Source organism: Lineus longissimus, chromosome 9, assembly GCF_910592395.1.
Source record: "Lineus longissimus chromosome 9, tnLinLong1.2, whole genome shotgun sequence".
Taxonomy (NCBI): domain Eukaryota; kingdom Metazoa; phylum Nemertea; class Pilidiophora; order Heteronemertea; family Lineidae; genus Lineus; species Lineus longissimus.
The window spans coordinates 1114774-1138884 of record NC_088316.1 but is presented as its reverse complement, the minus strand read 5'-3'; the positions used below and the strand labels follow the sequence as shown (position 1 = coordinate 1138884).

Sequence of the window (24111 nt, the reverse complement as noted above, 5' to 3'; positions counted from 1 at the left end):
GGCTGTGCCAAGAATGTGCCAAGAATGACATGCGTTGCCAACTGCTGATTTGGCAAAATCTTCATTGTAGTAGACAAGTAGAACAGACTATTCATGTGTGATGTTAAAATCTTTGATCGAATGAACAAGACCTTTATCACATATGAGATTGAAATACCTTTTTTCCATGTCAGAACCGTAATGAATATAAAAATTCCCAAAAGGAAACTTCAATATGTCGTTGAAGGGTATTTATCATTGAGATGGCATTTTGATTCAAATAGATATCTTTTCAAGCTGAATTTATTTCATTGCACGACCGTGTAATAAATACTCAAATTCCCCACTGAACATTTCATCACGGCTCGAATTACGAAATGAATTCCCACTGCGAGTCTAACGTATTGCCATCACTTTGGTGAGTGGTTTGATATAAAAAGTGACCATTCTCGCCGACTGAAACCACAATAGGGCTATTATTTCATGTGATGGAGTATTATCGTCGATGGGATAACTACAGCGTTTTGACGGCTGGCTGTAATATTTTGATTTAGAAAATGGACCACGATGATTATATTGCTTCGATGCTCGCTTAATCCAAAATGACAGCCCTGCAGTACCATTCCTGTACAGTTTATACTCAATGCACATGAGATCTTTACCAACTTACATTGAAACCGAGGTCGCCGCTGGACCCATACCATCTATAATATTAACTTTCAATTAATGTTGAACTTTGGCATTTCGGCTGTAATTCCTTCCAATATACCAACCCTGTTGACAGTTGAGTTGGGTATTATGAGCTTACAAACTGTTTTTGGCATAATAGGTTATGACAATTCTTCTGCCAGGTATTTGGTCAATTAATGAAATGTTCTCCACATGGGAATGAGAGACAAGTTTGCTAGAATTATTTCATGATTTGCTGATGGCTATGTCCACCAAATTGAGGAAAGGAAATATTTCCGCACTGAAAATTTTGGATGGAAAATCTATTGACAAGACCATTGGAAACACTCATTTATGTTTACAAGTGGTACGATCAAATAGTGTTGATAAAAAGCTGTCCAGTGAACCTGGTGAATGGTCATCACAAAAGGTTTACAAATACTACCATCAGAAAGTGCTAATCAAGAGCTTTCCAATGAATGGTCATGTTAATAGGCTTACAAATGGTACCACCAGAAAGTGCTGATCAAGAGCTTTCCAATGAATGGTCATGTCAATAGGCTTACAAATGGTACCATCAGAAAGTGCTAATCAAAAGCTTTCCAATGAATGGTCATGTTAATAGGCTTACAAAGGGTACCATCAGAAAGTGCTGATCAAGAGCTTTCCAATGAATGGTCATGTTAATAGGCTTACAAATGGTACCATTAGAAAGTGCTAATCAAGAGCTTTCCAATGAATGGCCATGTTAATAGGCTTACAAATGGTACCATTAGAAAGTGCTAATCAAGAGCTTTCCAATGAGTGGTCATGTTAATAGGCTTACAAATGGTACCATTAGAAAGTGGTGATCAAGAGCCTTATGATGTCTGGTCAGTCAACCATTTGTCACCTGGTTTTGAAACTTGCAAACCTTTAGAATTTTTGGGACTGGCTTGTCTGGCATGGAACACAGATGGCATGCACCACAGATAGTATTCTGTGAATATTGGGCACACAACTTCTTGTGGACATACCAGTATCTTGCCTGAAGTCATTCCATGAGACTCGTAAGAAGTCAAAGACATCATAAGTGACTAAATGATTTAAGATTTCAAGAAACGTGATTCCGGAACTCCTAACAGCTTATAAACCATTCAGTGGAACCTGACTCAGTCTCGGAGTCTTGTCGCGTAGCCTCGAGCAGTGAAGCATGAGACGATATCTTGACTTCACTGCTCGAGGATTACAGAAAGGAAACAACGAGTCGATTTAAATCAGCGGGTTGCTTTGTGTTGGTAGAAAACGTCAAAGTGTAGGGACGTAACATCCTGTGGTGATTCACCATTGTCATATCCGGGTGTTTGTTTGAATAACAGCATGGTTCAGTAACTTGAAAGTAGAATATGCTGATTTGATATCAATCAATAAATCTTGCCTCTCTGGCACGATAACTGCAGGAGGAAAATTCCTCATCTTTTGCTGCGGCTGAAACACAACCCTACTCTGTCAAAGCAATTTCATTCCGTCGCAAGTATGCACTCAGCTCACAGGAAATGAAAAGCCCCTATCGATCTCTATCATTTTGGCCTAAAACCATTTAAGTTTTCTCACCCACTCCAAACTCTCTTAGAGTGTAGGACCCATTGTCATCTATGTTTATAAAAGTGATGACAAGACATGAGAGCCTTATGTTGTTGTTTTCGTACAAAAATGGTTTCCAGTAGGACTGAAATTTCTGCATACTTGCACATCCTTCTGGAATGATTTACCCGCAAAAACAGGACACTGGAACTGAATTTATAAGTAAGCCTATCTGAAAATACAGAAGCTATTTCCAAGTCCACTTCTACAACACTCAAAGGGGGCCAAACACCTGTTTTAGCCTTACTGGCTTTTAAGGCAAGTTCTGCATACAGGGAAATCATTTTCAGTATGCTTGGGAATGTTGACTGGGTTACAATGAGATTAGATGTTGAAGAGAGTGTACTTGACCTGCCAGCCATACTGAAACTGCCATCTGAATACCAGAATACCGACCACATCAACTTTAATAACAAATGTATAACAAAAGACAGTGATCCAATTAATCATCCTCCATTCAAATTACCAAGGTTCGTTAGCCTCAAATAAAGATCATAACACACGGAGTTAATTGCCTCTCGCAGCCCGTATTGATATTATGACTTTGCCATTCAGTGTCCAACAGTCCTGTATTCACCAACGCTCACATGTCAAACTGCAATTAATTAATTTTATTAATATCCTTATGCATTCTTTATCGTGGTTTATAAATGTTGGGCACTTTTCTACAGCAGTGAATAGTCGTTGATTGCTATGACGCCATGTTGATAGTCATAATCAAAAATCGATTATCGGCGCCTGGTGGATTAAATTGATTGATTAGAGCGCGGGCGAACATATTCCAGTAAAACATGAATGAAGTACGAGGGATGGGGCCATCATGAAAATAATTTCTGAAATTTTTCTGATGTCATTTCTTGTTTATTCTCTGTTCCTTTGAAATGGCAGGTTCCCATCCAAAGCAGGTGCTTTAAAAATGCCTTGCAAACGAACGATTTAAATCCCCAGGTCCTGCGCTCATGCATCCTGAACCTCATGGTCTATAGGCTACTCCCTTTAAATGTATCCAGGATATATCAAAATCAATATCTAACTTTGGTAAGATGCAAAAACCTTTGTGGTCAAGATTGCAACCATGATCACATGTGATAAAAATCAACTTGAACATCACTTGACGGTGTGTTTTGAATTTTGAATTGTGCAAATAAGATTTTGAGTGGTGGGCATTGAGGGCGGTGTGATGAAATGTCTCCATCTCAAGTAGCGCCTCTAGGCCATAATTTGTCATCATGACTATATGATATGACATAAAACGTGGGTTGTAATGATCATCATAGATCCTACAAAAAACTTTTGTCATAGATTCTATGAAAAGATTTGCCTCCCACCCCGTCCATTAAATGATAAAAGTAACAAGAACATCTCATTGTAAAAAGATGGCTGCTCCGTTAAGCATAGAGTAATATGACCTTGACGACTGGATATCATTTCGGAGCAACAATGGAACCATTATGTTGTAAACATGCCCGCTAAGTGATTTACCAATATACAATAATACGAGGTCATATGACACTGACTTGGGAGACGTGCGAGAAGGGAAGATAGTACATTACCATTAGCGGATAACCGATCGTCCATTCAGCAATCGGCACATTCTGCAATCAGCGTTGTCGATAGGCCGCGACCTTCATTCTACCAGAAAGATAATTCTATTCGTGTCAATAGATAGTATCAATGCAAATAGGTGCGGTTTATTTCAAAACTTTGCAAATGAAAACGAAGTCGAACTCTGAAATTTGCAATTGACAAACTTCCTGGTGGTACAGTTTGCGACCATTTGTTCAACCAATTAGCCGCCTTATCTGGGGACCAATCTGCTCCGTCATTCATCTTGGGAAATCGAAGAAACCTGTGTTGATTGCATTCTTAAAGAAATGCATATCGATGTTTGCAACTGGTCGTTTGGCTATCAGGCGTAGGAATCGGCTGATACGAAGATCGGCCTTTGAATATGCAGATACTCGGCAGTATGGATGGCGACTGGTGTCGGAATGGTCTCTGTCAACATCACCATAGGCCTTAGTGCCTTTAGAGGTGACCAATTTCATTTGCAACAAGTCGTTCCCTATCAGCGGTAGCAGTCATTTGATTTGACACTTGGCCTTCAATATCGCTGATTCTCATTGCTGTGTACTGCTATTACTAAGCCTAAAGTAGTGAGTGCCTCAAATATCAGTCAGTTTTTGCCACAAGTTCTTTCAGTCTTTGATTTCTCTGATACTCAGTGGTGTGTGTTGGTAATTCGTATCAAAATCGTTTCTAGCAGATCACCCATGCCTGTCCTAGTAATTACCTGGAACTTCAGTCAGTTATATTTGCGACAAGTTCTTTCCCTACAGCGGTCAAATGACGCTTATCCCACTTCTTCGATTCACAGCACTATCAGGCTAGCGATTGGTTTGACTAACTCGAGTCCTCTGTGAATGAAAATCGATGTTGGAGGCATGTCCTTGCTGGTAATTGGATATGTCAGACTTGTTGCTTGCTGAGTTACATAGAGAGCTCTAATGAGCAGGTCACTTTAACTCCTGGGCTTATGAGGAGAGCACAGAGTGAGACTTGTTGCTTGCTAGGTCACATAGAGAGCTCTAATGAGCAGGTCACTTTAACTCCTGGGCTTATGAGGAGAGCACAGAGTGAAACTTGTTGCTTGCTGAGTTACATAGAGAGCTCTAATGAGCAGGTCACTTTAACTCCTGGGCTTATGAGGAGAGCACAGAGTGAGACTTGTTGCTTGCTGAGTTACATAGAGAGCTCTAATGAGCAGGTCACTTTAACTCCTGGGCTTATGAGGAGAGCACAGAGTCAGACTTGTTGCTTGCTGAGTTACATAGAGAGCTCTTATGAGCAGGTCACTTTAACTCCTGGGCTTATGAGGAGAGCACAGAGTGAGACTTGTTGCTTGCTGAGTTAGATAGAGAGCTCTAATGAGCAGGTCACTTTAAATCCTGGGCTTATGAGGAGAGCACAGAGTGAGACTTGTTGCTTGCTGAGTCACATAGAGAGCTCTAATGAGCAGGTCACTTTAACTCCTGGGCTTATGAGGAGAGCACAGAGTGAGAGTTGTTGCTTGCTAGGTCACATAGAGAGCTCTAATGAGCAGGTCACTTTAACTCCTGGGCTTATGAGGAGAGCACAGAAGGAGACTTGTTACTTGCTGAGTTACATAGAGAGCTCTAATGAGCAGGTCACTTTAACTCCTGGGCTTATGAGGAGAGCACAGAGTGAGACTTGTTGCTTGCTGAGTTAGATAGAGAGCTCTAATGAGCAGGTCACTTTAACTCCTGGGCTTTTGAGGAGAGCACAGAGTGAGACTTGTTGCTTGCTGAGTCACATAGAGAGCTCTAATGAGCAGGTCACTTTAACTCCTGGGCTTATGAGGAGAGCACAGAGTGAGACTTGTTGCTTGCTAGGTCACATAGAGAGCTCTAATGAGCAGGTCACTTTAACTCCTGGGCTTATGAGGAGAGCACAGAGTGAGACTTGTTGCTTGCTGAGTTACATAGAGAGCTCTAATGAGCAGGTCACTTTAACTCCTGGGCTTATGAGGAGAGCACAGAGTGAGACTTGTTGCTTGCTGAGTTACATAGAGAGCTCTAATGAGCAGGTCACTTTAACTCCTGGGCTTATGAGGAGAGCACAGAGTGAGACTTGTTGCTTGCTGAGTTACATAGAGAGCTCTAATGAGCAGGTCACTTTAACTCCTGGGCTTATAGCGACTTTAACTCCTGGGCTTATGAGGACAACACAGAATGATACCGAGTGAGATGCTCGAAATGGAGCCTGACATGCCTACAGATCTTGCTGAATGCGAAGACAAGAAATAGGACTACTTCAAGTGAATCTGGTTCCTGCCACAAAACTGTTGTGCCAACAGGAGCCCATCAAAGGACGCACCTTACAAAAATGAAGTATTGGTAATGTCAGAAGATCTTAGATTCTGAAAAACTGAACTCTGACATGTCTAAAGATCTACCTGAATTGGGAGAAGAAGAAGAGGATTCTCTGGTAGACCCGATCCCCGACACAAAACCAATAACCAACAATGTTTCAGATAAACTGAAAGAAATCTGTCACCGGCAATAATAGCTGTCATTTATTCACGGGAGATCTTGATGACTGGTTTGAAATATCACTCCGGTGTTTCCAATATTGTATTGGCTCATCATCTCCATAATCAACCATCATCTGTTTCTATGCTTAGCAAATTACCTGTGATGTGGGCAGGTTGAATTGGGCTATACAGTGGAACCCCGGTAACACGACCACTCTTGGGACCAAGGTTGAATGATTCCGTTAGTGAAGTTGACAATCCGGGGACCAAGGTTGAATGATTCCGTTAGTGAAGTTGACAATCCGGGGACAAATTTCTTGATTAGGTTTTCCCGCCAAAATTGTTGAACTTTTTCATAAGTTCAAAATTCTGAAAAAATTTCGAAGTCAAAAAAGTTTTGGGACTGATAATGTTGGTTCATTTTGAGCAGAAAAAAAAATGTGAAATGAATATTTGGACTTAGAAATATTTTCTAACCCTGAGCCTTTCATAAGTTCAAAATTTTGAAAAATTTTCGGAGTCAAAAAAGTTTTGGGACTGATGATGTTGGTTCATTTTGAGCAGAAAAAAAACAAGTGAAAAAAAAATTAGGACTTAGAAAAGTTTTCTTACCGATCCTTTCATAAGTTTAAAATTCTGAAAAATGAGCTGTACACTTAGATGACTAGACATACCTTTTTGTCGGTCAAAATGTATTAAATTACTACATAAAAAGTGGCCTACTCGGAGGTATGAATGTGTCTGTGAATACTTGACTGACTATCGGATCATATGCCAGAATAGCCTAGCTCTAAAGAATCGCTATTAGATAATCGCACCGGGATATTTAACGAGGACGTCCCTATATTCCTGGCGATATCGCGCCTAATGAGACCAATTACGCTCCAAAATGTGCAAGAGTGTCAGAGATGGGAAACAAGGCAAGGTAGTCAAGCTGCTCACCGTCGGCTGGAGAAATGACAGGTGTCTGGCTCCTTCAAGGAGTAGGCAGATAATCCCTTCAATATGCGTGTTATACTTCTGTTTTATTAGACGATTTTTCTGAAAGTGTTGGACATTCAAATTTTCCATAATCGTCAATTTAATAACAAGGCATGAAAATTTGGTGGTTGACAGTAAAAAGCCCAGTTTTCACTGGAAAACTTTTAAATTGAGGCAAAATCTTCTTGATGAAATATTCCTCCGAATCTTAAAGGGACAAAAGACAATGAAGACCAAGCAATGTAATGGCTTTTTGGAATAGAAAATCTATTAGTTGTTAAAGGTTCAGACCATTAATTGCTCCAAAAGTGCATGTCCATTAACACCAAGAAGTATTCGAACATCTAGCCATCTCTGGTGCACCAGCTTTTTTTCCCGATCACTGTGAAAAAATCGAGCTAATGCACCAGTTGAATTGAGCCATTGTATAGAAAGCAAAAAAAGCATATCCACCATTTGCGGGGAAAAGCATTGTTTTCAGATATGTTTTCTATTCTCTAATGCACAGTTCCAAGCCATTAGACGTGATATCTTTTGGATTTATAAGTCATGAGCATAGTTCAGAAAAACCTTGATATTTGTTTGAAGTTTCCTCGCCAGTAATCAGTAATCATCGCTGATTGCTGCAACAAAAATCAGTGATCATGTGACCTGTGATCCATATCAAACCCAATTACAGGTTTTACCCGTAGACAAGCAATCTTTTATTGCTCATCGCAGTGATAATCTTCAGGAATAAACTGTTGATTTCACCCGAGGCCACATTCCCCTAGCCATTGTTAAATGTGCTGATTTAAAAAAGCAACCCTGTTAGTAATAGCAGTAGATTGCATCAAGGGGATAACCTTAATGAGTAATTTAAGAATGTTTCTTCATAAAGACATACGTGTAATATCGTTATAATATCACCATACCCGAGGTACACATCATCACATAAAGAAGTGATTTCTTCTTATTGGTTTACCTTTCAAGGCTGAACCTCTAAACACTTAAAAAATCTATAAAAAGACAGGTATTGGAAATATGTCAGTTTAAAAATAACTGATATGGCTATAATTCTGTTATAACATGGAACAGACCAAGTTTCAAGTTGAGCGATGACATCAAAAAATAATGTAAAGACAAGAATATTGGAAAACCTGAAACGTGAAGACTACCGATTAGAGGTCCCAGCACCTGGCTATACTCCTCCTTAAGTAACCTCAGAGTCTATTAACACGGCCATTCGTTAGAAGGGCCTATTGAGGAGATTCCAATTGTCCAACTGGTCAAACTTGTTGATTATTTTTGGTACTATGTGTACACTTCCTCTTTCTTAAAGGGGTGAGTTTACATAGAGTTAACATTTACATTTGCCAAGGCTACGGGGTTTACATAGAGTTAACATTTACATTTTGCCAATGCTACAGGGTTCACATAGAGTTCACATTGTCACTTGTCGTGGGTCACCTGTTGGTCTGGGCTCAAGTCATTTTCGAAGAGCGGGCTACATACAATTCAGGATGTGACTTTCCACCCTGTTTTCAAGCCTAAGTCTATTAATGAACATTCTTTTGAGAAGTGACATGTGAACCTTGACAAGTGAGAACAGGAATCCAATGTGAACCCAGCCTAATGGGTTATTCGTGATATTTATGCAATGCCTCCGATGATGGGTAACCAAGAACTACATTCTCTTTAGGAAGTTTGATATACAGAACACTTTTTATGCAGCTTACAAGAAAAATGACATTATCCGGGTGACCGAAGATGACACACACGATGAACCTTTGGCTTCTGTGACACCATACAAATCCCGCGATTCACATTTTATTCTGTCCGCTTTCACATGATACAGAAATGACCCTATTGTTAATATGATATGAGCATAAAGTATATAGATAATGCAATATACAGTAACTTGACTATATCTCCATTAGCTTTTAGTATTGTTCTCAGCATCATTCCCTTTGGAATTCATAACAATAATCACAAAACATCAAAGAACAGGAAGAAAATGTGATCCAGATATAGTACGCTCGATATGACAACGGCATGATAGTGCTAAACAGCTATTGAGTGACAGATAGTATAGATTGGAGATCATCTTTCCAAATGTCTTCTTTTTCTTTTTGTGATGTTTGTCGTGAAGTGGTTGGTTGGTTGTTGATGCTAGTGGAAGGATGTCACCAGTGGATGCACTGGTCCTCCTCTCTCACGTTGTAAGTCTTGGTCCTCCTCCCTCACGTTATAAGTCTTGCTGCTATTCACTTATCATTGTGAAGGCCAGGTGGCGCTGCTGCTTTGGGCCTGACCTGTGATGGAAGTCTAGGACTGGGGAGATTCTCAGACGATCATTACCAATGCAATACTCCTGACCAGCATAAATAATGGGAATCTAACAGACAGATGCCCTGGCCTTCGTAAGACCAACCTCCCAAGAGAAAACATGCCCACTGGTCTGTAACCTAGACAAGAACCATCTTGTCGTACCAGTCAACTAGACAACTTCGCAGACTATCATTACCAATGTGATGTTCCTGACCAGCATAACCAACAGGTTGGGAGTCTAATAGTCAGACAAGACACCCTGGCCTTTACAAAACCAATATCTTAAGATAAAAGATATCATTAGTCTGTGCCACAGACAAAGAACTATCTTGTCTCACCAATCATCTTGGCAAATAAGCATTTGCTTCAGTTGGTACGATCAATAACGTTGATGGTGTTCCTCTATTAACAGCCACTTGGCACTTTCATCTTGGATAGGTAGGCTCGCAGCTGTTTTTGGGTCTTGTCATTGCTTTCTGGCAAGTCTTGGACATACTTTTGGTCGAATATGATATGTTTAAGTAATGGCCAGACACCTTTTGGTCCGCTGCTATGATCATGGTTATGTTGGCACTGGCTTGCTTTAACTTCATCTGGTGGCCCTTCATGATGCCTGTCTTTAAAGATCAAGGGACTGTTCTCATGCTATGACATATCTTGTTACAGTAAGAGCTTTATTTGAGTCAGGGCTGTTGGGGTAATGGACAGACACCCTTTGGTCTTTGTCATGTTGGCAATGCCTTGCTTTAACTCAGGTGCTTTAACTCTCGCCAAACAGTCCTGTAATGATGCCTATCTTGAACGATCAACAGACTTTCTCCTCATAGTGCCAAATCTTGTTAGCAGTGTGAGACCTACTCAAGTCGGAGCTGTTCAGGTATCGGATAGACACCTTTAATTCCCTCTGCAATGATCATGGTCATGTTGGCACTGCCTTGCTTTAACTAAGGTGCTTTAACATTGACCCGTAATGATCCCTGTCCTAAAACACCAAGGGGCTTTTCCGCTTGCCGTGCCCAATCTTGTTAGCAGTGAAAGACTTACTTGGGGTAATGGACAGGCACCTTTCCATCCGACTTTAACTCTGTTACCCATCTGATCAAGGCATCACTTTGACTTGATCAGAAGGCCGCCCAAGATTATACAATAAACACAAAGACCTAAGGACCTAAGGCGGGGTAACGTGTTTCAGATCAAACATCTCAATCAAAGTCAGGTTAGAAGTGAATTTGACCTTGCCAAAAGGCAGCCCAGGTTTCTGTGATAAACAATGAGATTGAAGGTTTTTTGTCACATTTGTGGTTGTTTTGATTGCAGCAGTAACGAGGTAAATCTGCTTAAAACAGATTGCAATAATCTTCTGACACTTCACACCACAGAAACAATTCCTATCGAATTCATAGTGAAACTGCCGTATCAACTCTCACTAATCCTTATGCCGCCTCGAAGCAAATTCAGCCAACTCCTCTGATACTTATCAATTCAGAATACCACCAATTTTCATCAAATTCAAAGGACTCGCTGCAAATGATGATGGATTATCGTCACATATGGTATTTCTCTCATTCTTTCATGGATAAGAGTTGCAATATTACGGCTTAGCTTTGAAAGCTTTGAAAGCTTTCAAACTAATGGCTCCTCCATTGGAAATATAAGTTGCTTTCTTGATACTTGAGGTAACCTTTACTGTGACATAAATTGCAACTTCCGTGCCAGTTTGAAAGCTTTAGATTTGCTGCTGCCATTCAGGAAAGTTATCGGAAACCTATAACTTCTTGCTTACAATGTTTATACGCAACAAAAGGAATCTTGAGACCCAACCTTTGACCCAAAGTACCTTACTTATATTACAGAGACAACTGATATATTGTAAGTTACTGTTTACAGCTAAATATCGCAGACGTTTAATTTTTTGTGAGTATGGTGTGTTAAGTTCAATTCCATCATATCTATATTTAAGAGGTTGTCTGCACAAACTATGCTGTCTTTGGCTGTGGATACATTCTGTCGAATCTAACACAGCGCGTGGAACTCAATCGTTCCACCAAAATCTTGACCGGAATACTCGGACCGCTGCCATCAAAATGAGGTGCTGTGTTCTTGGAGTGCTAACCAGTGCTACATTGCAGTTCAGTTGTGTTAACATTCTCCGCTACATCCACCGATAGTTTATAAAACTATGTGTATATAGAGTACCTGCTGATGGATCTTTATAATATCCCTTAGCACCACTCCAAACAGACAACAGCCCGGATACACTGAACTAATTTCTCCACTGTAGCATAATGTCCCAACCAATACCATCAAGAAGTACACGGGCAAATGTGTTTCTTACGTTTTTTGTCTCATCTTGGGAGCTATTAATTACTGCTTACCAGACAAATTGGAAAGCTGTAGTGGGCAACATGGGAGGAATGCTTCATTTCCCGCCTGGCATTTCCCACACTGTTCCTACTCATCACGCTCATTCAAAGAAGAGAATAGTACCAATGAAGGCTTGATGTTAAAACATTTTTTCTGGGAAAACATGCTTGGTTATTAGTGGCCTGATAGTGATTCTCCCCAGTGGGGTAAGATCTGTAGTCTTCCCTACTTGTTGGCTTGGGAAGCCTACCAAAAATAATCGATATCAGCTACATGTGGTCAAAATTTGATAACTCATTGATTGATATTATGGGAGCTTTTCAAAATCAAAAGTATACAATATGTTTCTGTCATCTAGTATTACTTGATTATGCATTATTCTCAAAGTTTCCTCAAAGTAGTTGATGATTTCATAATACGTCTGCTTTTAAGAAATAGCCTAACGATGTTGTGTCTGCATTTCAGCGATCAAAGCGCAGACACATGCAGTGTCAATATCTAAAATAGTCACTTGCTAGCTTGGTAATGGCCCCAAATTGGGCAACCTATCGATCAAGAGGAGCTGAGCACGCCAGTGATCACCAGGGGCCCTCGTTACCCAACAAGTCAATCATTACAAGATATCCGGCAATGGAGAGCGATCATTATCTCGCTTGATGAACGAGAAGTTGCGTCAACGTTTTGTTTGTTCTTTCTCGTCGGGAGATTTTGACGTTGACGATTCTAACGTCTGATTATGATCTTGATTGATCATGATTGGTTAGACCTTGGAACTTAACGTAATAAATGATAGAGCAGGTTTGAGAATGAATTGGAAATTCTATGAAAAACTACAGCGCAGAAATAGCTTCTTCTCAAACCAAGAATACAAGCATCCCCAATTTTAGACATAGGCACTTCGGTCACTACAAACGAGTTGACATCTCATTCCTTCGCCCTGCAGACTCGAATATGAATAACCAAAATTTGATTATCACACATCATCGCATTCCTTTGCGCCCTGTAGGAGAGCAGATATATTGGTTCCACCTGCTGTTGCCAAATCAAGTCATTTCCTATTTGGGCCCCAGATTAACCCATTGAAGCACAAAGACAAAGTATCCTTTGTGGTATGATATGATATCATGTGCATCTATCAATAAGACATTGGGGAGAATTTCTGGGAATCGACAGATGCGTACACAGAATGTCATAGCCAATTACTGGGTGGGTTCGAAAGATCACTTAAGGGAACAGGATAGGCACAGGGTTTATCAAAGGATGATAAGACTCTTCCCTGTACGTCTATTTCCCCCTTCCCCAAACGATAGTTCCCAAACTGAATGAACCTAGTCATTCGATCGAGTGCCCATGACGTCATGTCGCTTAGGATATTCAGAGGTGTTGGAGTCACATGTTGACACTGAAAACCAGTGGACATCTAGCAGTGTCTAGTGGCTCCTTGACATTCTCCGACTCTCTTATGAAGAACCAAAATTTGATTATCACCCATCCTCACATACTGCCTCTGAGCCACGTAAGAGATGAAAACTTCGACGCTCAACACCGACCAAAGGCACCTAAATCAAATCACTTCTCGCATGGCTTCGGTGGTAACCCTCAGACTATGTGAGTTCAATGACCTGCTGGGTCTGGTTCCGCAGAACAAGTTTTATCAGAAATGCTTGCGTTAACTTCTCTTGGCGTTATATCCTCATTTACGTCCATTAGACTTAACATCAAGTTAAGTTACGGTTAAGTCCAATGCCAGTTGACTCAACTGAAGAATATGATGCCATATGTAGTTAACGCCTGCATTAGTGACAAAACTTGTTTTAAAAAACCAGGCCCTGCATGATATCCTTGTGGCGTTATGATTCTTTCAAACCAGGCCAGTTTGCGTTGTAGGATTGAACCCAGGTTTTTGTGGCAAGGTCAAATAGGTCGCTGCTACAGAAATCACTTGTTTGTATGCACTTTAACTGCTATCGAATTGGCTATGATCAGCGTGGCTACCTGCCTTTGATGTGTAAACTTCATCAGGAACAAGAGGACACCCACCTTAGCTTATTATTGTCACTAATTAAGTCAGACATGACTTGCTTGCGGCACCAGACATCATCCACACCAAACCATTTTGTTGGTGAGCAACAATCAGACCTTTGCAAACTCAATATCTTTGCCAGACATTCTGGCTGGGTTTCAACTTGGATGGCTTTGAGTGTCGGATGTCTGAAGCAGGTGAAAGATGCATGTTGATATTGATATTGTAGATAAAGATATGAGTGACAGTTGCATAAAAGGCAAGGTGATGGTGTTTCACTGAGATCCAAGCCCTTGGTGATTTAGTTTCCCAAGCTCTAGTTTCACCGATAAAAGACCCGGTTGGTTTATTTATCTTACTAAACTGAAAGTGTCAATATACCGTGATACTAGCTACTATGATCTTTTATTTGTTTTGAATTAAATCTCCTCGGCTTTTACCAAATTTATGGTATTGCCCCTCTTAAGTATGAAACCACTCAACACCAGTGGCGTATGTCCAATTCCTGAAATCCGAGTGACAAATACTCGTTTCTGAACATCAACTTCAGTTATTGGCATTTTCCACTCAAATACCGCCCTTAAGTTTCAAGTTGTAATTTTTCCAATAGGATTTTACCACAAAAGCTCTCGGTAAAAACTTGTGATACCCAGGAACCGGAATTGAACATTACTAGGATGTAGAATTGTGCAGGTTTCCGATTTTTGTAGTTAAACATGTAAAAATGGGAATTCTTTTAAGAGGAAATAACATGTGTGCATTTTGGGTAACAAATCTACAAAAGTGGGTTTTGGTTGATAGTAATCTACAAAGGAACATACAATAGCAATCCCGCTGAAATATACACAATAAACATGTATTCAGGTTGGTCAATATATTCAAATTAGTTGATCGGAGAAGAGCACAATACTCTTAAAAGACAGGCCGTTTTTTCCAATGACCCAATATAATATAGTCGTTCCAATAGATAACACCTGGGGCCCTTGTTCAGATTACACTTTATGTGATACAAAGCAAATGTTGATTTTCTATTTGAAAGCAATGAGTTCATTCAAATAGCCATGCAGTGATTATCGGAAGGTCGCAGTTATTCTTGATATGCTGTAGGCTTTGTGAAGTTAACAGCGATGTATTTGTATACAGTATACTGCGACCACCCCTGTAACGCGACCACCCCGCTATGATGTCCAAGAATCGGCGGTCCCAAATGGTTTCCTCTCTAATTACCATAATAAGGCCCCTGGTAAAACGACCAACTCTGAAGGATGAAAAAATTTCGAAGTCCAAATATTTTTTTTACCGGTACTTGTCTTTTTTCTGCTCAAAATGAAGAAACATCATCAGTCCCAAAAAATGTTTGGCTTTGAAAATTTTTCAGAATGTTGAACTTATGAAAATATTCAACTCTGAAGAATGAAAAAATTTCAGAGTCCAAATATTTTTTTCTGTCATGAGATGGGTGCCATTCTGCTCCACAGTGTCCCTAAGAAGGCTGCTGGAGGACCGGAAGCATTTAGAGCAACGATTCCTTGGAAAAGTGTGCAATGGAATGTAAGGATTGGATGCACCAGCTATACTTAAGTCATTGCGTTCTCGAGCATTGTGCCTTTAAGAAAACATAATTGTGATTTCATAAGAGGCAGCAGGATCTGATAATATGAGCTCAGTTACTTCTGACTGGTACAGTGTTGAAACTGGAATGCAAAGAATTGCTTTTGATCGAATCATGCTTCAAACAAAGAAACAGCCAATAAAAAATGTGAGTTTATAAATGGCATCACGAGTCTGGTTTGGTACAAGGGCTCTCAATCATTCAAGCTGTCATCTCAGAAAAGTCGCAGCATCAATCGATAGGCCGGGAGATTGAAAGATCAAGACCCCGGAGCGTGCAGCCCTCTTAACGATATTCATAGATTTTATTGAAAATCATGCATGTGTTTGGTCTGTGTACATGAACATGTTGACTCAAAAGTATCAGGGTAAAGATGATTATAAGTAGATTGTGTGGTGCATAAGTTTTCATCGTGGAATAGGCCCGGGTGTGCCAACCAATATCCTGCGGGGTTGACCTGTTCTCCGCAGCTGCTTGGAGATTGAGATGATCAATAGAATGTCAAACCGGATCCATTATTTCAGATCTTATGCAAAGTAATAATCGTTACAGTAATTAAAAGTGCAAACTTGGTGAAGGTTGGTTGTTATGCAAATCAAGATAGTCGAGCGAGTGTATTAATTAAATCTTGCCTTTATGAACGTGGAGAATCAGTTTTAATTTGATTAATGAAACCATGAGAAAGATAAACACCAGAGAAAGTTATTCAGGATCGCGCTAGAAGTTTGATTGTAATCTATTCATTACACTTTGGTGGAATATAATGTGATGTTTTGTAGCTGAGATTGTTTTTGGACTTCCTCTTTTCACAGGTTAGGTGAAGAAATCGTCCTCAAGAAATTTTGAGAAATGATATCAAAAATGAAAAATTGAACTCTTGCAACCCCATGATATGACCATTCATTATGACGGTCCTGATATTCTCTTTCTTATTAAAGGCCTATGCTGTTCATCATTGTTGTATTTTATTGTGGTGCAGGTAAATTGCAACAATGATAGTTGTCAAATTCTGATAATGACGGAGGACAAACAAGGTGATTTGCTGTTTACACAATTGGTCATTTTCAAACTCAACCTCTGTTTTCAAAGTTTTGAATGGACACCGTAGGCGTTGAAGCTTTCACCGGTTCTTGCAGTACCAGGCAATATGAAGTAAATAGAACAGAAGGGGTTGATGAAGTAGCACCCATTAACAACAAGCACTGGTCACTTGTTCACACTTCACGCGTGAACCTCACACATGTTCCACGCTAATCACTGAACTACATGCCTCAACATTCAGTGCTACAAGTTAGTGCCTCCATCAAAAATCAATTTGTGTAAATCCGAAAACATGATTCTGACAGTTGATTGCCCGCCATGGATTTAGAAATCAATGTTCCAAAAGTGTGTTGTCTTCTGCTTATAATCCACCACATTGAATTCCGACACACCCCGATCGCAATTGAGCATTGGTTTTTACGATTCATTGTGCCTCATTTTTGTGGCAGCGGTCACGATTTTTCGATCGAGATAGAATGGCACAATCGAGTTGCACGCGCTGTGTTGGGTACGATGGAAAGGAGCCATTTGGTATTTGAGACACCTAAAGCTATCAGTGAATGAAAAACTGCTTATCGTAGCATTGTCGTAGTGATAGTATGCGTTTTATCATCCTGTGTCTATATTCACATAAGAAGAAACAAGAAATATGAAACCTGGTCCCAGAGCGCCATAAGATTATCAAAATAACACTGCGTGGCCACCCCATTGTTGATTTATTTGAATTCCTCTCATCCACAAGAGAGCACAACGGTGTAATATTTTAGTGGAAGTGATATGTGAGAGCTTGAACAATACTTGGGATTGTTGGCATTCTTGGCAAAACCCCAAGAGAAGTTTTCGACCATTCATATGCAGACCATGCAACTTTGAATTGAGCGGGTGCCAACTTTCTGCGCTGTCAACAGCGTGGGCAAACACATCATTTTGTCACCAACCCTGGCATCATCTCCTTCAGTTAAGCCAGTTAAGACTAAATTTAACACCAGCATTACTGAAAAAACTTGAAAAACTTTGCGCAGTTCTATAGACAGATCTTCTGACAGACGGTACCCTTGTGGATGGAAGGCATGTCTGTTGACGGCTCAGGAGACAAGATAATGACAACATTAAACTTACAATAATTGTTGCTTCCTATTGTATGAAAAGTCCCAACACAACATCGAAACCATGTCCCCGGGCTAACGGTATTGAACATGGACTACCTGCATGTAGCCGTGGCATTTTGATATCCTGTTATATCCACAAAAACATTGACAACCGGGAATACCCACTCAGTGTCATCTGACGAACCTCATCGCGTGAACGAGATGATAACACACTGATAACTTACGCTTTTGATAAGATCCGATTGTGTGGTTAATCCTTGAAAGATACCTATTCCTACTCTTGCCCGTTCCCGAGCTCAACTAAATCCATAACGACTGCACAATGGCATTATATGTCGGGGCTATGATGAATAAGTCTTGGCGCTGTGTGCTGGTGAGATCGTTGAGGGAATGGTGTCGCGTATTTACTCTGCACTGGGAAAGTGTGACACTGAGATGAGAAGGTCTTGTTGAGAGGTTGGATCGTGTCTCATTGAGTTTTAATCCAGGTGTTGGTTTCTTTGCTAGCCGTGCCTATCCAATATTCCATTGGCCAAGTGCTACTTAGAGAGCTGTCTTGAGAAGTTTTAAGCTCAGCATCAGTTAATTGTTGGTTGTCTGAGATTTTCTTGTTATTCGATAGCCAAGTGCTATTGGAAAGTTTATTCATGGTCTTTAAGTTGTCGCATCGAGTTTAAAAATCCTTCTCTATCAGCTGGGGGTCTCAGGTGTTCCCAATACACAGAGTGCAGTAAAACCTCTCTATTAAGGATGCCCTCAGGACTGATAAGAGCTGTCCGTTAGAGGTGTCCTGATTAGAGAGTAAAATTGAATGCAAACACCCAATTTAGGACCAAAACTTGTGTCCTTAATAGAGAGGATGACCTTAATAGAGAGGTGTCCGCTAATGGATATTCCACTGGAGTATCAGTTTTCCCCATTTCTCAATAGGGAGATTGAGAACAGCAACTTATCACGGATCCTCATACGTATGTGGATAAACTCTGTAGAAAGAGGGTGGATTTTGTGTACCATTCGGTCTGTATAAGGATCCGTGATAAGTCCCTGATCTCAACTTCCCGATTTAAGTGTAACTCCTGGGTCCTTTGCAGTGTATTTTCCAGTCCTAATTGGCCTACTCTTGATGTGTAACACAGAAGTTGAAGTGCTATTGGAGCTATTCAAATATACTGCATTATGATGGATATTTCTGTGTAGGGCTATTTAAGAAGAAGAAGAGATAAGGAGCCACAAGAGATGAGGAGACATGATTTGTCTTCTTTTCTACAACAGAAGACATTTTTTTGTCATGTCATAAACGTTCTCTTTGTGCCGCTAGCTGTAGGAACATATTTTCCTAAGTGTCATTTGGGGCGTGTGATATCATGAATGAAACATAATATCATTCATTCTAAGGGTGGAACTTGAAGCTAGCAATGTGATGTTCTCTCACTTGAATCTGTGAGTATGAAGACTTGGCATGAATGAAAGTATTATTCTATTATCAAAGACATTTTCAAAGTCAAAAAGGTTTTGGGACTGATGATGTTGGCTCACTTTGAGCTGAAAAAAAGACAAGTGAAAAAAATATTTGGACTTCGAAATTTTTTCATCTTTCAGTGTTGAATTTTTCATCGATCATCATCATCATCTTGATGAGGTCTCAGACTTGAAAGGGTTAAGTCATTCTCGCTGCTGCATCGGCCGTCTGGAACAAACGGGATAAACAAGGGATTATCTTAAACAGGGATTATCATCTTCACCGCATCGTTGTCATGATTAAGCCAAAATTACAATTGACATGTTCGTGGGTACATTGCATATTGAAATGCACAAGTTGACAAATGACCCAGCAGACACGAAGGCGTGCTATGAGCTCATCAGTGGAATTCATCAGGAAGTTTGTCAGATGTCAATACATTCATCACGGTCTTGCTTGGCGTACGTTAGTCCCTGGAGTGGTGGTGCTGATACGAATGTCTCCCGTCTTAATCAGCTATGAGGAGATCGAGATCGATCAATGGGTCTGCCGCTTTTCCCGGAAAGTGCACTGGAACTTTTGTTACAGTTTTCCAAGTTGTCTAAAACCTCTCGGGATTGAGATTACCTTTGCCTCTGGAATAGCTTCACCTATGAAAACCTTGACCAAAGAAATATCTGATCAATGAATGGATTTGCCGATGAAGTGACCTTGACCAGTAAAAGGAGTTTGACCCAGACATGTGAAAGAAAATAACTTTGAGCTATTGATGCTATGGTCGTTTGCTTGCTAATGAAAGTGACCCTGACCTGTAAAGAGAATTACCTTGACCTTGACACCGTGACCTTGACCTGTAAAGAGAATTACCTTGACCTTGACACAGTGACCTTGACCTGTGAAGAGGATGGCCTTGACCTTGACACCCGTCCGAAGAAATAGAAGACAGAACCTGCCATTCTAAAAGAATCGACTGAAACTGTCGCAGAAGGTGATAGTCTTACCTTTTATTCCATTCCATCATCAGAGCAGTAAATCTTCCTTGATTACATGCATGTAAGATGGTATGGCATTATTACTCTCTGAAGTCGTTAATCCAGATTAAATGTATCCTTGAAACCATCTGTCATGTCCTTAATTTCTAAATCATTTCCGCACATAAAATTCAGCAAAAAGTGCTGAACATTTTTCAATATGTGCAATAAGGCTAACTGAATGATATTCCTTGTGTAGCGTATTCTCTACAAATTCAACTGAGAGGGATGTTATCCTAACCCTGACTCCACCCCTGCACATGTGGCATAGAGTGAAAAGGGGCTGTCGTCCCCTCGGGCCGAGCTACAACCCCGCAGTCAAGATCCCTGCCAACCCTTCTCTAGTTTGAAAATAGACCCCAATAATCATCACAACAACGGCTCTATTCATGTGTGAAGTGCTCGCATCTCACTTTTCACCCCTCCTATTGTTGAAGAGTATCTATAAAGGGATTTTCGAGAACCCCTCCTGATTTTGCGATGATCGTTGTCAGGATCAAGGTTTTGACATCGGTGGACATCTGTTCCCTTAACAAATTCCAAAGTAAGTCTCACATCAATATTGCCCTACCTTTTCAAAGATTGAGTGTATTGATATTGATAATCGGTATCGTCTGAAATGTGTTGAAACTGCATTTTCCGTTGAGGCGAAATGTACACTTTGTACTTTAATTTTATGCAGCTAAACGTATCAAGTTCGACACGAGTCGGACTGTCCGACAGTCCGACATGTTCAGTTACAGCCAGGAAAGGCACTGGGTTAAAATAGAGGAACCCTAGATATTTATATTTGCTATCAGATAGTCTTGGAAATTGTGGTACTATACATATATTAATGGGTAAAATTGTTTTGAGACACCCTGTAGTGTAATTTCTGTCCAACTTTGGTGAAACCAAATGAAACGAGATAAAATAAGATCATGCGATTTATGGCTGTGTTAATATATTTTCAGTGGAATTTTCTTTCTTGACGATCTATTTTAGAGCGTTATCAACATTTTTGATATGAAAGCATCTCATTCTTGATCACAAATTTAGCCTTAATCTGTTAACTGATTCGGATGTGAGATCTCGTCAAATCATGGCCGCGATGACGGAATGCGTGCCTTGGGAGAGATGAAAAGAGCTTCCATGGTGATTTGAAGAAATTATTTAGCGCCGAGGGATTTTAACGCTTTGGATGCTGATGACGGGAATAGGAGAACTAAACCATGAAATGTTTGGGGATTGGCTCTTTTTAGCTCAGATGTAAGCTGAGCCAGTCAGATCTGTATTGAGAAGCTGGAAGTCTGTCTATCTGTTAATCGGCTTAAACATTTTAAAACTGTTTGGCTTGATACTGCGACATGTGGCTTACTTGGTAGAGCTATTTTTCTGCTTCTGGCCAATTCAACTTTCTGCCATTCACGAAAGGTACATTTGTATGGATACAAGCCCTAAGCCTGAGAATGATATTGCGAATCAGTAATGCCCACCTCAGATCTCTTGGTACAAATCTCAACCTGAATAATTCTCCCCAGCGGCAAATTCGACACATTTAACCAAATTACTCCTTTTAAGACGTTTCCGCAACTTGCTATCCACGGTGAGCTGAATAAACAATCGCTTTCATCGTAGTGTTAAAACTTAAATGGATAATTGCAAACCTGAGGCCACCAACTTAAATCCATTTCTATCCATCCGCTTGCATCTCTTTACTTACTTCTGGAAGCAAGTCAAGTGGCAGAGTCGACTATCAACATTGATAAACCTTGCATGATTCAGATTCTGTAGTGGAGCTACTGGTGGAGACTACCAATATGTAATCAGAATTCATACATTTCTTCAATTGGCATATATTTTGATTTTCATTGCTCCTTCAAATTAAATATTTAAAACATGTTCTCCGTCTTATAATTGCAGGTAAGAAATTGATAAATTGCGAGGAAAGAAGGTAAGGAAGAAGGTGTCTTTACCCAATGTGTTCACCCTGGAATACTTTTCACACAGCTCACACAAAAACAAATCTAATTTTGCCAAATGAGCTATTACAAAATCTGTTACTTAGCAACCGTCTGGAATATTTTCTTTCTGTTTTTTTCATGTAAGGTTCTTGTAATGCACAACAAGCTAAATTAAGATATTCCTATCCTCAAATTTTGTCTTATTTCATAAAACACTGCGTAATCATTTTAAAACCTTTTCCCCAAATCCTTTACGGATCAACTTTGTTGCTACATTGGAAATCTGCCTGAATTATGAACTGATCTCATAAAAGCTCAAGGCAGATAGATATATCTAACTGTTCTCATTATTTCAAAGAGACATTTTAATATCCTAGTCTTTAGACAGCGCCGTTTGAGCTTTGATAAGATCTGTTGGATCTAGCCTTCTTAATAGTAGAGATATAGGTGAATCGTCAGCCGACAGTTTTAAAGGAGTACACCATTGATGATCATTGTTATTATTGTTGGTTTAGAAACAATGAAATACTCAATGGCATAGTGCAGTCATTAGTCTTGCAAATTCCCTTAAAAATTGGTATTTGTGTTAAGTATCTGTCCACATGATGGCTTGTAAAATGTATATTCTGTACACATTTTTAAAAAATTTAAAAAATTTTCAAATTCGAGAATAATTTTGAAATAGTTGAATCTTTAAAACTATGACACTAATGAGAAATATTTAAAGTACAGTACCATAAATCATCAGTTTTTCCTAGAGATTGTATTTAGAATATCTATTGCATTTAACTATTCTCATAACCTTAAATCAGGAGGTGCCTCATTCTAGCTTCATTTAGCCCTGTCTCTAATGAGATAGATGGCTAGTCGGACAACAGTTTTGAAATGATACCACTAGTGAGACATATTGGAAATAAATCATTGATTCTTCCTACCCATTTCATTTAGAATATATCTATTTTACGAAACCATCCTCATTATTTTATTCAAATACACTGATATCCCTTTAGTCTTTCTTTCTGATTATGCTATCCGCCACGATAAGAAATCAACCTATTAAAGGAGTACGCTCTTCATATTCAAACATAGGTCAGGAAAATGGAAATGCAGTTGTACACAATGCCATAGATTGTTTATAACTTCTACAATATATAATAGAATAACAGACTGACAGCAGGCGCGTTCAACGCCAAATTTACATCTTATATTCATTCTGAGGTGAAAGCGCCCAGGCCACAATCTCCAATTTCATTTTCCCGACAAAACCTGCTATCAAATGGCGTCTATGTCCCACTGTCTTTCCACACTACAATCACAACCCCCATGAGGTTTTCATCATTGAAATTTTAAATTTAATGACGTTTCTATATTCATATAGGTAGTGAAATATGCTGGCTTTAAGTGTATTTATACGTGTGTGCGGAATATTAAAGTAAGGTTTGTAAAAGCATCTTGAGACAGAACATGAACAAAATAAAACGCAACAACGTCTGTTGCATTTAAAGGGGATTTCGCACAGCCAGCAATTCAGCCTATATTTTCCATCCATCCATCCGTCCATCTGTCCATCCGTTTCTATATTCATATAGGTAGTGAAATATGCTGGCTTGCAGTTGGCGTTAAGTGTATTTATACGTGTGTGCGGAATATTAAAGTAAGGTTTGTAAAAGCATCTTGAGACAGAAGTTGAACAAAATAAAATGCAACAACGTCTGTTGCATTTAAAGGGGATTTCGCACAGCCAGCATTTCAGCCTACATCATTCATTCATCCGTCCATCCATCCATCCATCCATCCATCTGTCCATCCATCCATCCATCCATCCATCCATCCATCCATCCATCCATCCATCCATCCATCCATCCATCCATCCATCCATCCATCCATCCATCCATCCATCCTTCCATCCGTCT

At 39.8% G+C, this 24111-nt stretch overlaps 2 protein-coding genes across 4 annotated transcripts in view; one reads left to right on the top strand and one right to left on the bottom strand.

Moving 5' to 3' along the window:
- LOC135493918 (protein YIPF5-like) overlaps positions 1–24111 on the top strand; it is a 145184-nt gene that overhangs the window by 35540 nt on the left and 85533 nt on the right. The gene's annotated exons all lie outside the window — the stretch shown is intronic.
- Positions 1–24111, bottom strand: part of LOC135493912 (leucine-rich repeat-containing protein 24-like) — an 89692-nt gene that overhangs the window by 16599 nt on the left and 48982 nt on the right. The window contains exon 1 of one of the 3 annotated variants that reach the window (XM_064781562.1): positions 17990–18052. The exons of 1 other annotated variant lie outside the window; for it this stretch is intronic. The gene's annotated coding sequence lies outside the window, so the exon portion shown is untranslated. Of the gene's footprint in view, positions 1–17775; positions 17848–17989; positions 18053–24111 lie in introns of those variants that run through there. One more of the 3 variants, XM_064781564.1, reaches the window with a different exon arrangement.